Here is an 11,712-nt window from a genome sequence, read left to right on the forward strand (position 1 = left end):
AAAATGGCCATTTTACCAAAAGCAATCTACAGATTCAAAGCAATCCCCATCAAAATACCAATCCAATTCTTCAAAGAGTTAGACAGAACAATTTGCAAATTCATCTGGAATAACAAAAAACCCAGGATAGCTAAAGCTATCCTCAACAATAAAAGGACTTCAGGGGGAATCACTATCCCTGAACTCAAGCAGTATTACAGAGCAATAGTGATAAAAACTGCATGGTATTGGTACAGAGACAGACAGATAGACCAATGGAATAGAATTGAAGACCCAGAAATGAACCCACACACCTATGGTCACTTGATTTTTGACAAAGGAGCCAAAACCATCCAATGGAAAAAAGATAGCATTTTCAGCAAATGGTGCTGGTTCAACTGGAGGTCAACATGTAGAAGAATGCAGATCGATCCATGCTTATCACCCTGTACAAAGCTTAAGTCCAAGTGGATCAAGGACCTCCACATCAAACCAGACACACTCAAACTAATAGAAGAAAAACTAGGGAAGCATCTGGAACACATGGGCACTGGAAAAAATTTCCTGAACAAAACACCAATGGCTTATGCTCTAAGATCAAGAATCGACAAATGGGACCTCATAAAACTGCAAAGCTTCTGTAAGGCAAAGGACACAGTGGTTAGGACAAAACGGCAACCAACAGATTGGGAAAAGATCTTTACCAGTCCTACAACAGATAGAGGCCTTATATCCAAAATATACAAAGAACTCAAGAAGTTAGACTGCAGGGAAACAAATAACCCTATTAAAAAATGGGGTTCAGAGCTAAACAAAGAATTCACAGCTGAGGAATGCCGAATGGCTGAGAAACACCTAAAGAAATGTTCAACATCTTTAGTCATAAGGGAAATGCAAATCAAAACAACCCTGAGATTTCACCTCACACCAGTGAGAATGGCTAAGATCAAAGACTCAGGTGACAGCAGATGCTGGGGAGGATGTGGAGAAAGAGGAACACTCCTCCATTGTTGGTGGGATTGCAGACTGGTAAAACCATTCTGGAAATCAGTCTGGAGGTTCCTCAGAAAATTGGACATTGAACTGCCTGAGGATCCAGCTATACCTCTCTTGGGCATATACCCAAAAGATGCCTCAACATATAAAAGAGACACGTGCTCCACTATGTTCATCGCAGCCTTATTTATAATAGCCAGAAAATGGAAAGAACCCAGATGCCCTTCAACAGAGGAATGGATACAGAAAATGTGGTACATCTACACAATGGAATATTACTCAGCTATCAAAAACAACGAGTTTATGAAATTCGTAGGCAAATGGTTGGAACTGGAAAATATCATCCTGAGTGAGCTAACCCAATCACAGAAAGACATACATGGTATGCACTCATTGATAAGTGGCTTTTAGCCCAAATGCTTGAATTACCCTAGATCCCTAGAACAAACGAAACTCAAGACGGATGATCAAAATGTGAATGCTTCACTCCCTCTTTAAATGAGGAAAAAGAATACCCTTGGCAGGGAAGAGAGAGGCAAAGATTAAAACAGAGACTGAAGGAACACCCATTCAGAGCCTGCCCCACATGTGGCCCATACATATATAGCCACCCAATTAGACAAGATGGATGAAGCAAAGAAGTGCAGACCGACAGGAGCCGGATGTAGATCGCTCCTGAGAGACATAGCCAGAATACAGCAAATACAGAGGCGAATGCCAGCAGCAAACCACTGAACTGAGAATAAGTCCCCCGTTGAAGGAATCAGAGAAAGAACTGGAAGAGCTTGAAGGGGCTCGAGACCCCAAAAGTACAACAATGTCAAGCAACCAGAGCTTCCAGGGACTAAGCCACTACCTAAATACTATACATGGACTGACCCTGGACTCTGACCCCATAGGTAGCAATGAATATCCTAGTAAGAGCACCAGTGGAAGGGGAAGCCCTGGGTCCTGCTAAGTCTGAACCCCCAGTGAACTAGACTATGGGGGGAGGGCGGCAATGGGGGGAGGGTTGGGAGGGGAACACCCATAAGGACGGGGAGGGGGGAGGGGGATGTTTGCCCGGAAACCGGGAAAGGGAATAACACTTGAAATGTATATAAGAAATACTCAAGTTAATAAAAAAAAAAAGAAAAAAAATGTTAGATGGTGCTCAACAGATCTATTTTGCTTTGTCATAACAAAATTTTTCATAAATCATCAAATAAAATTAAGTAATATCTAGAGATAGTATTTGTACCACAGGACAACACCGCATAAAGCAATACCAATTAGTAAGTTTTGGTAGCAAATGAGCTCTCACAAACCTAAACATATTGAGAACAGGAGATCTCCATTAAGGAGAAGCTACAATTGCTTTGATTTTTAGAGATGTGTTTTTAAGAAATCTTTTTTTTACAATATAATCGGTCTAAAACAGGCCTCAACCGATAAAGAAAGATAGAAATAATCCCATGCGTCCTTTAAGACCACCACAGGCTAAAGGTGGTCCTCAATAACAATAAGGAAAGAATCGCCACATATACATGGAAGTTGAACAATCCTCTACTCAATGATAACCTGGACAAGGAAGAAATAAAAAAAGAAATTAAAGACTTCTTAGAATTTAATGAAAATGAAGGCACAACATACCCAAACTTATGGGACACAATGAAAGCTGCCCTAGGAGGAAAACTCATAGCTCTCAGTGCTTGCAGATAGAAACAGGAGAGAGCATATGTCACCAGCTTGACAGCACACCTGAAACTCTAGAACAAAAAGAAGCAAATACACCCAAAAGGAGTAGAAGGCAGGAAATGATCAAACTCAGAGCTGAAATCAAACAAGTAGAAACAAAAAGGACTATCAAAAGAATCAACAGAAGCAAAAGCCGGTTCTTTGAGAAAATCAACAAGATAGATAAACCCTTAGCCAAATCAACCAGAGGACACAGAGAGTGTGTCCAAATTAACAAAATCGGAAAAGAAAAGGCAGACATAACAACAGAGTGAGTGGAAATTCAAAAAATCATCAGATCCTATCAGAAAAGCCTATATTCAACAACACTTGAAAATCTGGAGGAAATGGACAATTTCCTAGAGAGATACCAGGTACTGAAGTTAAATCAGGAACAGATACACCATTTAAACAACCCTATAATCCCTAAAGAAATAGAAGTGGTCATTAAAAGTCTCCCAACCAAAAAGAGCCCATGTCCAGATGAATTCATTGCAGAATTCTTTCAGACCTTCATAGAAGACCTCATACCAATATTTTCCAAAATATTCCACAAAATTGAAACAGATGGATCACTACCGAATTCCTTCTATGAAGCCACAATTACTCTTATACCTAAACCACACAAAGACCCAACAAAGAAAGAGAATTCAGACCAATTTCCCTTATGAATATCGATGTAAAAATACTCAATAAAATTCTTGGAAACCGAATCCAAGAGCACATCAAAACAATCATCCACCATGATCAAGTAGGCTTCATCTTAGGTATGCTGGAATGGTTAAATATGCAGAAAATCATCAACCCAATTCACCATATAAACAAACTGAAAGATAAAAACCACTTGATCATTTCATTAGATGGTGAGAAAGAGTTTGCCAAAATTCAATACCCCTTCATGATAAAAGTCTGGAAAGAACAGGATTTCAAGGCCAATACCTAAACATAGCAAAAGCCATATACAGTAAAACAGTAGCTAACATTAAACTAAATGGAGAGAAACTTGAAGCAATCCCACTAAAATCAGGGACTAGACAATGCTGCCCATTCTCCCTGCTTATTCAATATAGTTTTTGAAGTCCTAGCCAGAGCAATCAGACAGCGAATGGAGATTAAAGGACACAGATTGGAAAGGAAGAAGTCAAAATATTACTATTTGCAGATGATAAGATAGTATATTTAAGTAATTCCAAAAGTTCCACCAGAGAACTACTAAACCTGACAAATCCCTTCAGCAAAGTGTCTGTGTATGAAATTAACTCAAATAAATCAGTAGCCTTCATCTACACAAAAAAGAAAGAAGCTGAGAAAGAAATTAGGGAAAGACACCTTTCGTTATAGTCCCAAATAGTATAAAGTACCTCGGTGTAACTTTAACCAAGCAAGTGAAACATCTGTATGATAAGAATTTCTGGCCTCTGAAGAAAGAAATTGAAGATCTCAGAAGACAGAAAGATCTCCCATGCTCGTGGATTAGCAGGATTAATATAGTAAAAATTGCCATTTTACCCAAAGATATCTACAGATTCAATGCAATCCCCAATGAAATTCCAATCCAATTCTTCAGAGAGTTAGACAGAACAATCTGCAAATTCTTCTGGAATAACAAAAAACCCAGGACAGCTAAAACTATCCTCAATAATAAAAGGACTTCAGGGGGAATCACTATCCCTGAACTCAAGCAGTATTACACAGCAATAGTGATAAAAACTGAACGGTGTTGGTATAAAGACAGGCAGATAGAACAGTGGAATATAATTGCAGACCTAGAAATGAACCCACACACCTATGGTCACTTGAGGAGCCAAAACCATCCAATGGAAAAAAGATAGAATTTCAGCAAATGGTGCTGATTCAACTGGAGGTCAACATGTAGAAGAATGCAGATCAATCCATGCTTATCACCCTGAACAAAGCTTAAGTCCAAGTAGATCAAGGACCTCTACATCAAACCAGATACACTCAAACTAATAGAAGACAAAGTGGGGAAGAATCTCAAACATGGACTGACCCTGGGCTCCAACTGCATAAGTAGCAATGAATAGCTTAGTAAGTGCACCAGTGGAAGGCAAGCCCTTGGTCCTGCCAAGGCTGGACTCCCAGTGAACAGGAGTCTTGTTTCAGAGTTCAGTAATTGTGGGAGTACTGAGCAGGGAACACCAATATAGAAGGGTAGGGGGAGAGGTTAGGTGGATGTTGGCACTGAAATTGGGAAAGAGAATAACATTTGAAATGTAAATAAGAAATACCCAATTTAATAAAGATGGAAAAAATGGTGGGAAAGCAAAAGCGAAAGAATTTTGAACAGAGGTATAAAGGAATGGTGAATTGGGAACTGAAAGTAATTACTGGAAAGTCCCAGATTCCATGGAAGCAAGAAGTTTCCAGGATGCAATAGGAATGACCTTAGCTGAAAGACTCAACAAAGGGAAAGAGAACCTGTAGAGATCATTTGGAGATATAAGGCACTCCCTCCTGTTGAGGAATGAGACCACTCACACTTCCCAAAATTTTTACCAATATCACTAATTTCTAAAGGAAATACAATGACAAAAAGGGGAACAGACACAGCCGGAGCTGCGACACGCGGCCGCCAGCTCTGGCTGGGCTGAGGAGAGGCAGCGGCGGTGGCGAAAGCGGCCCCCCCGGCCCCCTGCGGCTTTTTGGCTGCCCGGGCCCAGAGGCCGCAGAGAAGTTGGCCGGGGCGTGGCTGGTCTGACAGAATCATCTGGGATCTTGGTGTCTGAACATAAGAGTTATCTTCACCTGTTGTGTGAAGCACAGCACCTTTCAAGCCACTGTAGAAATGGCCAAAGAAGAAAGGAAGATTATCAACAAGGGACAAGAAGATGAAATGGAGATACATGGCTATAACTTATGCCGCTGGAAGCTTGCCATGGTTTGTGTAGGGGTGATTTGTACTGGTGGTTTTCTCCTCCTCCTCCTCTACTGGATGCCTGAGTGGCGAGTGAAGGCCACGTGTGTTAGAGCTGCAGTTAAAGACTGTGAAGTGGTGCTTCTCAGGACGACTGATGAATTTAGAATATGGTTTTGTGCAAAAATTCACTTTCTTTCTCTGGAGAATCAACCAAATTTGAATGCAAAGTCTTTAGTTAATAAGGTTTCTAATGGCCATGCTGTTTGTCTGACTGAAGAAAATAGATGTGAAATGAATAAATACTCACAAAGTCAGTCACAACAGATGCGTTATTTTACCCACCATAGCATAAGATATTTCTGGAATGATGCCATTCACAATTTTGATTTTTTTTTTATTAACTTGAGTATTTCTTATATACATTTCGAGTGTTATTCCCTTTCCGGGTTTCCTGGCAAACATCCCCTCCCCCCTCCCCGTCCTTATGGGTGTTCCCCTCCCAACCCTCCCCCCATTGCCGCCCTCCCCCCAACAGTCTAGTTCACTGGGGGTTCAGTCTTAGCAGGACCCAGGGCTTCCCCTTCCACTGGTGCTCTTACTAGGATATTCATTGCTACCTATGAGGTCAGAGTCCAGGGTCAGTCCATGTATAGTCTTTAGGTAGTGGCTTAGTCCCTGGAAGCTCTGGTTGCTTGGCATTGTTGTACATATGGGGTCTCGAGCCCCTTCAAGCTCTTCCAGTTCTTTCTCTGATTCCTTCAACGGGGGTCCTATTCTCAGTTCAGTGGTTTGCTGCTGGCATTCGCCTCTGTATTTGCTGTATTCTGGCTGTGTCTCTCAGGAGCGATCTACATCCGGCTCCTGTCGGTCTGCACTTCTTTGCTTCATCCATCTTGTCTAATTGGGTGGCTGTATATGTATGGGCCACATGTGGGGCAGGCTCTGAATGGGTGTTCCTTCAGTCTCTGTTTTAATCTTTGCCTCTCCCTTCCCTGCCAAGGGTATTCTTTTTCCTCATTTAAAGAAGGAGTGAAGCATTCACATTTTGATCATCCGTCTTGAGTTTCGTTTGTTCTAGTGATCTAGGGTAATTCAAGCATTTGGGCTAATAGCCACTTATCAATGAGTGCATACCATGTATGTCTTTCTGTGATTGGGTTAGCTCACTCAGGATGATATTTTCTGGTTCCATCCATTTGCCTACGAATTTCATAAACTCGTTGTTTTTGATAGCTGAGTAATATTCCATTGTGTAGATGTACCACATTTTCTGTATCCATTCCTCGGTTGAAGGGCATCTGGGTTCTTTCCAGTTTCTGGCTATTATAAATAAGGCTGCGATGAACATAGTGGAGCATGTGTCTCTTTTATATGTTGAGGCATCTTTTGGGTATATGCCCAAGAGAGGTGTAGCTGGATCCTCAGGCAGTTCAATGTCCAATTTTCTGAGGAACCTCCAGACTGATTTCCAGAATGGTTTTACCAGTCTGCAATCCCACCAACAATGGAGGAGTGTTCCTCTTTCTCCACATCCTCGCCAGCATCTGCTGTCACCTGAGTTTTTGATCTTAGCCATTCTCACTGGTGTGAGGTGAAATCTCAGGGTTGTTTTGAATTGCATTTCCCTTATGACTAAAGATGTTGAACATTTCTTTAGGTGTTTTTCAGCCATTTGGCATTCCTCAGCTGTGAATTCTTTGTTTAGCTCTGAACCCCATTTTTTTAATAGGGTTATTTGTTTCCCTGCAGTCTAACTTCTTGAGTTCTTTGTATATTTTGGATATAAGGCCTCTATCTGTTGTAGGATTGGTAAAGATCTTTTCCCAATCTGTTGGTTGCCGTTTTGTCCTAACCACAGTGTCCTTTGCCTTACAGAAGCTTTGCAGTTTTATGAGGTCCCATTTGTCGATTCTTGATCTTAGAGCGTAAGACATTGGTGTTTTGTTCAGGAAATTTTTTCCAGTGCCCATGTGTTCCAGATGCTTCCCTAGTTTTTCTTCTATTAGTTTGAGTGTGTCTGGTTTGATGTGGAGGTCCTTGATCCACTTGGACTTAAGCTTTGTACAGGGTGATAAGCATGGATCGATCTGCATTCTTCTACATGTTGACCTCCAGTTGAACCAGCACCATTTGCTGAAAATGCTATCTTTTTTCCATTGGATGGTTTTGGCTCCTTTGTCAAAAATCAAGTGACCATAGATGTGTGTGTTCATTTCTGGGTCTTCAATTCTATTCCATTGGTCTATCTGTCTGTCTCTGTACCAATACCATGCAGTTTTTATCACTATTGCTCTGTAATACTGCTTGAGTTCAGGGATAGTGATTCCCCCTGAAGTCCTTTTATTGTTGAGGATAGCTTTAGCTATCCTGGGTTTTTTGTTATTCCAGATGAATTTGCAAATTGTTCTGTCTAACTCTTTGAAGAATTGGATTGGTATTTTGATGGGGATTGCATTGAATCTGTAGATTGCTTTTGGTAAAATGGCCATTTTTACTATATTAATTCTGCCAATCCATGAGCATGGGAGATCTTTCCATCTTCTGAGGTCTTCTTCAATTTCTTTCCTCAGTGTCTTGAAGTTCTTATTGTACAGATCTTTTACTTGCTTGGTTAAAGTCACACCGAGGTACTCAATTTTGATTTCTTAAAGGGACTGGATGAAGGTGTATCTTGTGCATCAATATATGAAAAGCATAGTGCAGGCCTGACAAAGGGGATGCATGCCTACAGAAAGTTGCTTTATGGAGTAAATGAAATAGCTGTGAAAGTTCCTTCTGTTTTTAAGCTTCTGATTAAAGAGGTTCTCAACCCATTCTACATTTCCCAACCGTTCAGTGTTATCCTGTGGAGCATCAATGAGTACTATTACTATGTTCTAGCCATGTGGTCATGTCCATAGTGTCCATTATAAGTTCACTGTATTCCATTAGAAAGCAATATGTTATGTAACATGACATGGTGGCAACTCACAGTACTGTGAGAGTCTCAGTTTGTAGAGTAAATGAAGAAATAGAAGAGATCTTTTCTACAGACCTTGTGCCGGGAGATGTCACGATCATTCCATTAAATGGGACAGTCATGCCTTGACATGCAGTACTTATTAATGGTACTTGCATTGTAAATGAAAGCATGTTAACAGGAGAAAGTGTTCCAGTGACAAAGACTAATTTGCCAAATCCTTCAGTGGATGTGAAAGAAATAGAGGAGGAGCAATACAGCCCAGAGACTCATAAGCAGCACACTTTGTTCTGTGGGACGACTGTTATTCAGACCCGTTTCTACACTGGGGAATTTGTGAAAGCCATAGTAGTTAGAACAGGATTTAGAACTTCCAAAGGACAGCTTGTTCGCTCTATACTGTATCCCAAGCCAACTGATTTTAAGCTCTTCAGAGACGACTACTTGTTTCTGCTGTGTCTTGTGGTCGTGGCCGGAATTGGGTTTATCTACACAATCGTCAATACCATCCTAAATGAGAAAGAAGTTCAGGAAATAATTATTAAGTCTCTTGATATCATTACAATTACTGTGCCACCTGCTCTTCCTGCCGGGATTGTGTATGCTCAGAGAAGACTGAAAAAAGTTGGGATTTTCTGTATTAGTCCCCAAAGGATAAACATCTGTGGACAGCTGAACCTTGTGTGTTTTGACAAGACTGGAACTCTTACTGAAGATGGTTTAGATCTGTGGGGAATTCAGCGAGTAGAAAATACCCGATTCCTTTTACCAGAAGACAATGTTTGCAACGAGATGTTGGTAAAATCTCAGTTTTTGCTTGTATGGCTACTTGTCATTCACTTACAAAAATCGAAGGAGTTCTTTTTGGTGATACACTTGATCTGAAAATGTTTGAAGCCATTGAGTGGGTTCTGGAAGAAGCAACTGAGGAAGAAACAGCGCTTCACAACCGGATCATGCCTACTGTGGTTCGTCCTTCCAAGCAGCTGCTGCCTGAGTCTACAACTGCAGGAGACCAATAAATGGAGCTGTTCGAACTTCCAGCTATTTATGAGATAGGAATTGTTCAACAGTTTCCATTTTCTTCAGCTTTGCAACGGATGAGTGTGGTTGCAAGGACACTAGGCGATAAGAGAATGGATGCCTACATGAAAGGAGCCCCCGAGGTCATTGCCAGTCTCTGTAAACCTGAAACAGTTCCAGTTGATTTTGAGAAAGAATTAGAAGATTATACCAAACAAGGCTTCCATGTAATTGCTCTTGCACACAGAAAATTGGAGTCAAAGCTGACCTGGCATAAAGTACAGCATGTCAGCAGAGATGCCATTGAAAACAACATGGATTTTATGGGACTGATTATAATGTAGAACAAATTGAAGCAGGAAACCCCTGCAGTACTTGAAGACTTGCATAAAGCCAACATTCGAACTGTCATGGTCACAGGAAACAACATGTTGACGGCTGTGTCTGTGGCCAGAGACTGCGGGACGATTCTACCTCAGGACAAAGTTATCATTGCTGAAGCACTACATCCAAAGGATGGGAAAGTGGCCAAGATCAATTGGCATTACACAGACTCCCTGACACAGTGTAGTGAATCGTCAGCCATTGACTCAGAGGCTATTCCAATTAAACTTCCCATGATAGCTTAGAGGATCTTCAGGTGACTCGCTACCATTTTGCAATGAATGGAAAGTCATTTTTAGTGATACTGGAACATTTTCAAGATCTCGTTCCTAAGTTGATGCTGCATGGCACTGTGTTTGCCCGGATGGCACCCGACCAGAAGACACAGCTGGTGGAAGCCTTGCAGAACGTAGACTACTTTGTTGGGATGTGCGGTGATGGTGCAAATGATTGTGGTGCTCTGAAGAGGGCACATGGTGGCATTTCCTTATCTGAGTTGAAGCTTCTGTGGCGTCTCCTTTTACTTCTAAAACACCCAGTATCTCTTGTGTGCCAAACCTTATCAGGGAAGGCTGAGCTGCTTTAATGACATCCTTCTGTGTGTTTAAATTTATGGCGTTATACAGCATCATACAATATTTCAGTGTTATTCTCCTGTATTCTATCTTGAGTAACCTGGGAGACTTTCAGTTTCTCTTCATTGATCTGGCAATCATTTTGGTAGTAGTATTTACAATGAGTTTAAACCCTGCCTGGAAAGAGCTTGTGGCACAGAGACCACCTTCGGGCCTTATATCCCTGAGTTCTGTCACAAAAGGAGACTGTAGAATGCTTGTCCCATCACTCACCACTGAGATCTGCATCATCTGGGGAGAAACACACACCAAGCCTCTGAACCAAGGTTGGGCAGTCCATAGTTGCCAGAAGCAGGGGAGCAGAGGTTCTAAGAGGGGAGCAAAGGCTCCAACAAACAAGGAAGACAGGCCTGCCTATTGGACGTTCTCCTTCAGGAGACCTCCAAACAGCAGCATGTTGGGTGCCATTTGTAAGCAAAGTGTGTTGGGGTGTACCTGGAAGAGAATGGGGGACAAGAGACACGAAGAAGGACACCAAGAGAAGAGTCTGATCAAGGCAACAATTTTATTTTTCTCCAGGGCTGAATTTATACCATAACATGGGTAACAGAGGGAGGGGGAAGTAAGAAACAGTTACACAATATTTGTGTGGTCAGGGAATAGGCTGATGTTGACGGGTTGTCAGAAAGGCCACAGGTTTGTCATATCTATTAGACAGCAGGATGTTGGTTTTTCAGAAAGGTTACAGGTCATCACATTGGGTACCTTAATGCATCTGATGTTATCATATTATTATTCATTTTGTCCACCAGATTTGTATTAGTCTTCTGCAGCTGACTGGAGATTTTCAAAGAACCCAGTCATACTTAAGTCTAACCATAATAATAACATCAACAATGGATGGCTTCAAGGGCATCACTCAACAAAATGTTATTGTGTCATGCATTTAATCATGTCTAGAAATGCTGGGCCGCTGCAGAATTGGGGTGTATGTATCTGGCATGGATACCAGCCTTGGTAACTAGATAGGTAGAGAGATTGCTGCCAGGCTCAGAGAGAGGCCTTCAACAGTGTCATATGGAATGGAACAAAGTAGGTGAGAGGCTTTCCTGACTGAAATTTTAGATGTCTAGCACTTATCTTTGGGTACAACAGTGCCAGACCTTGACTGAGTAAAAGACAGCATTTTATTTTTTATGTTT

The 11,712-nt window shown here is 41.4% G+C and overlaps 1 pseudogene; it reads left to right on the forward strand.

Moving 5' to 3' along the window:
• Positions 1-4,963: 4,963 nt before the first annotated feature.
• Positions 4,964-11,123, forward strand: Atp13a3-ps1 (ATPase 13A3, pseudogene 1; annotated as a pseudogene).
• Positions 11,124-11,712: the final 589 nt, after the last annotated feature.

The sequence above is a fragment of the Rattus norvegicus genome, chromosome 1, assembly GCF_036323735.1.
Source record: "Rattus norvegicus strain BN/NHsdMcwi chromosome 1, GRCr8, whole genome shotgun sequence".
Taxonomy (NCBI): Eukaryota; Metazoa; Chordata; class Mammalia; order Rodentia; family Muridae; genus Rattus; species Rattus norvegicus.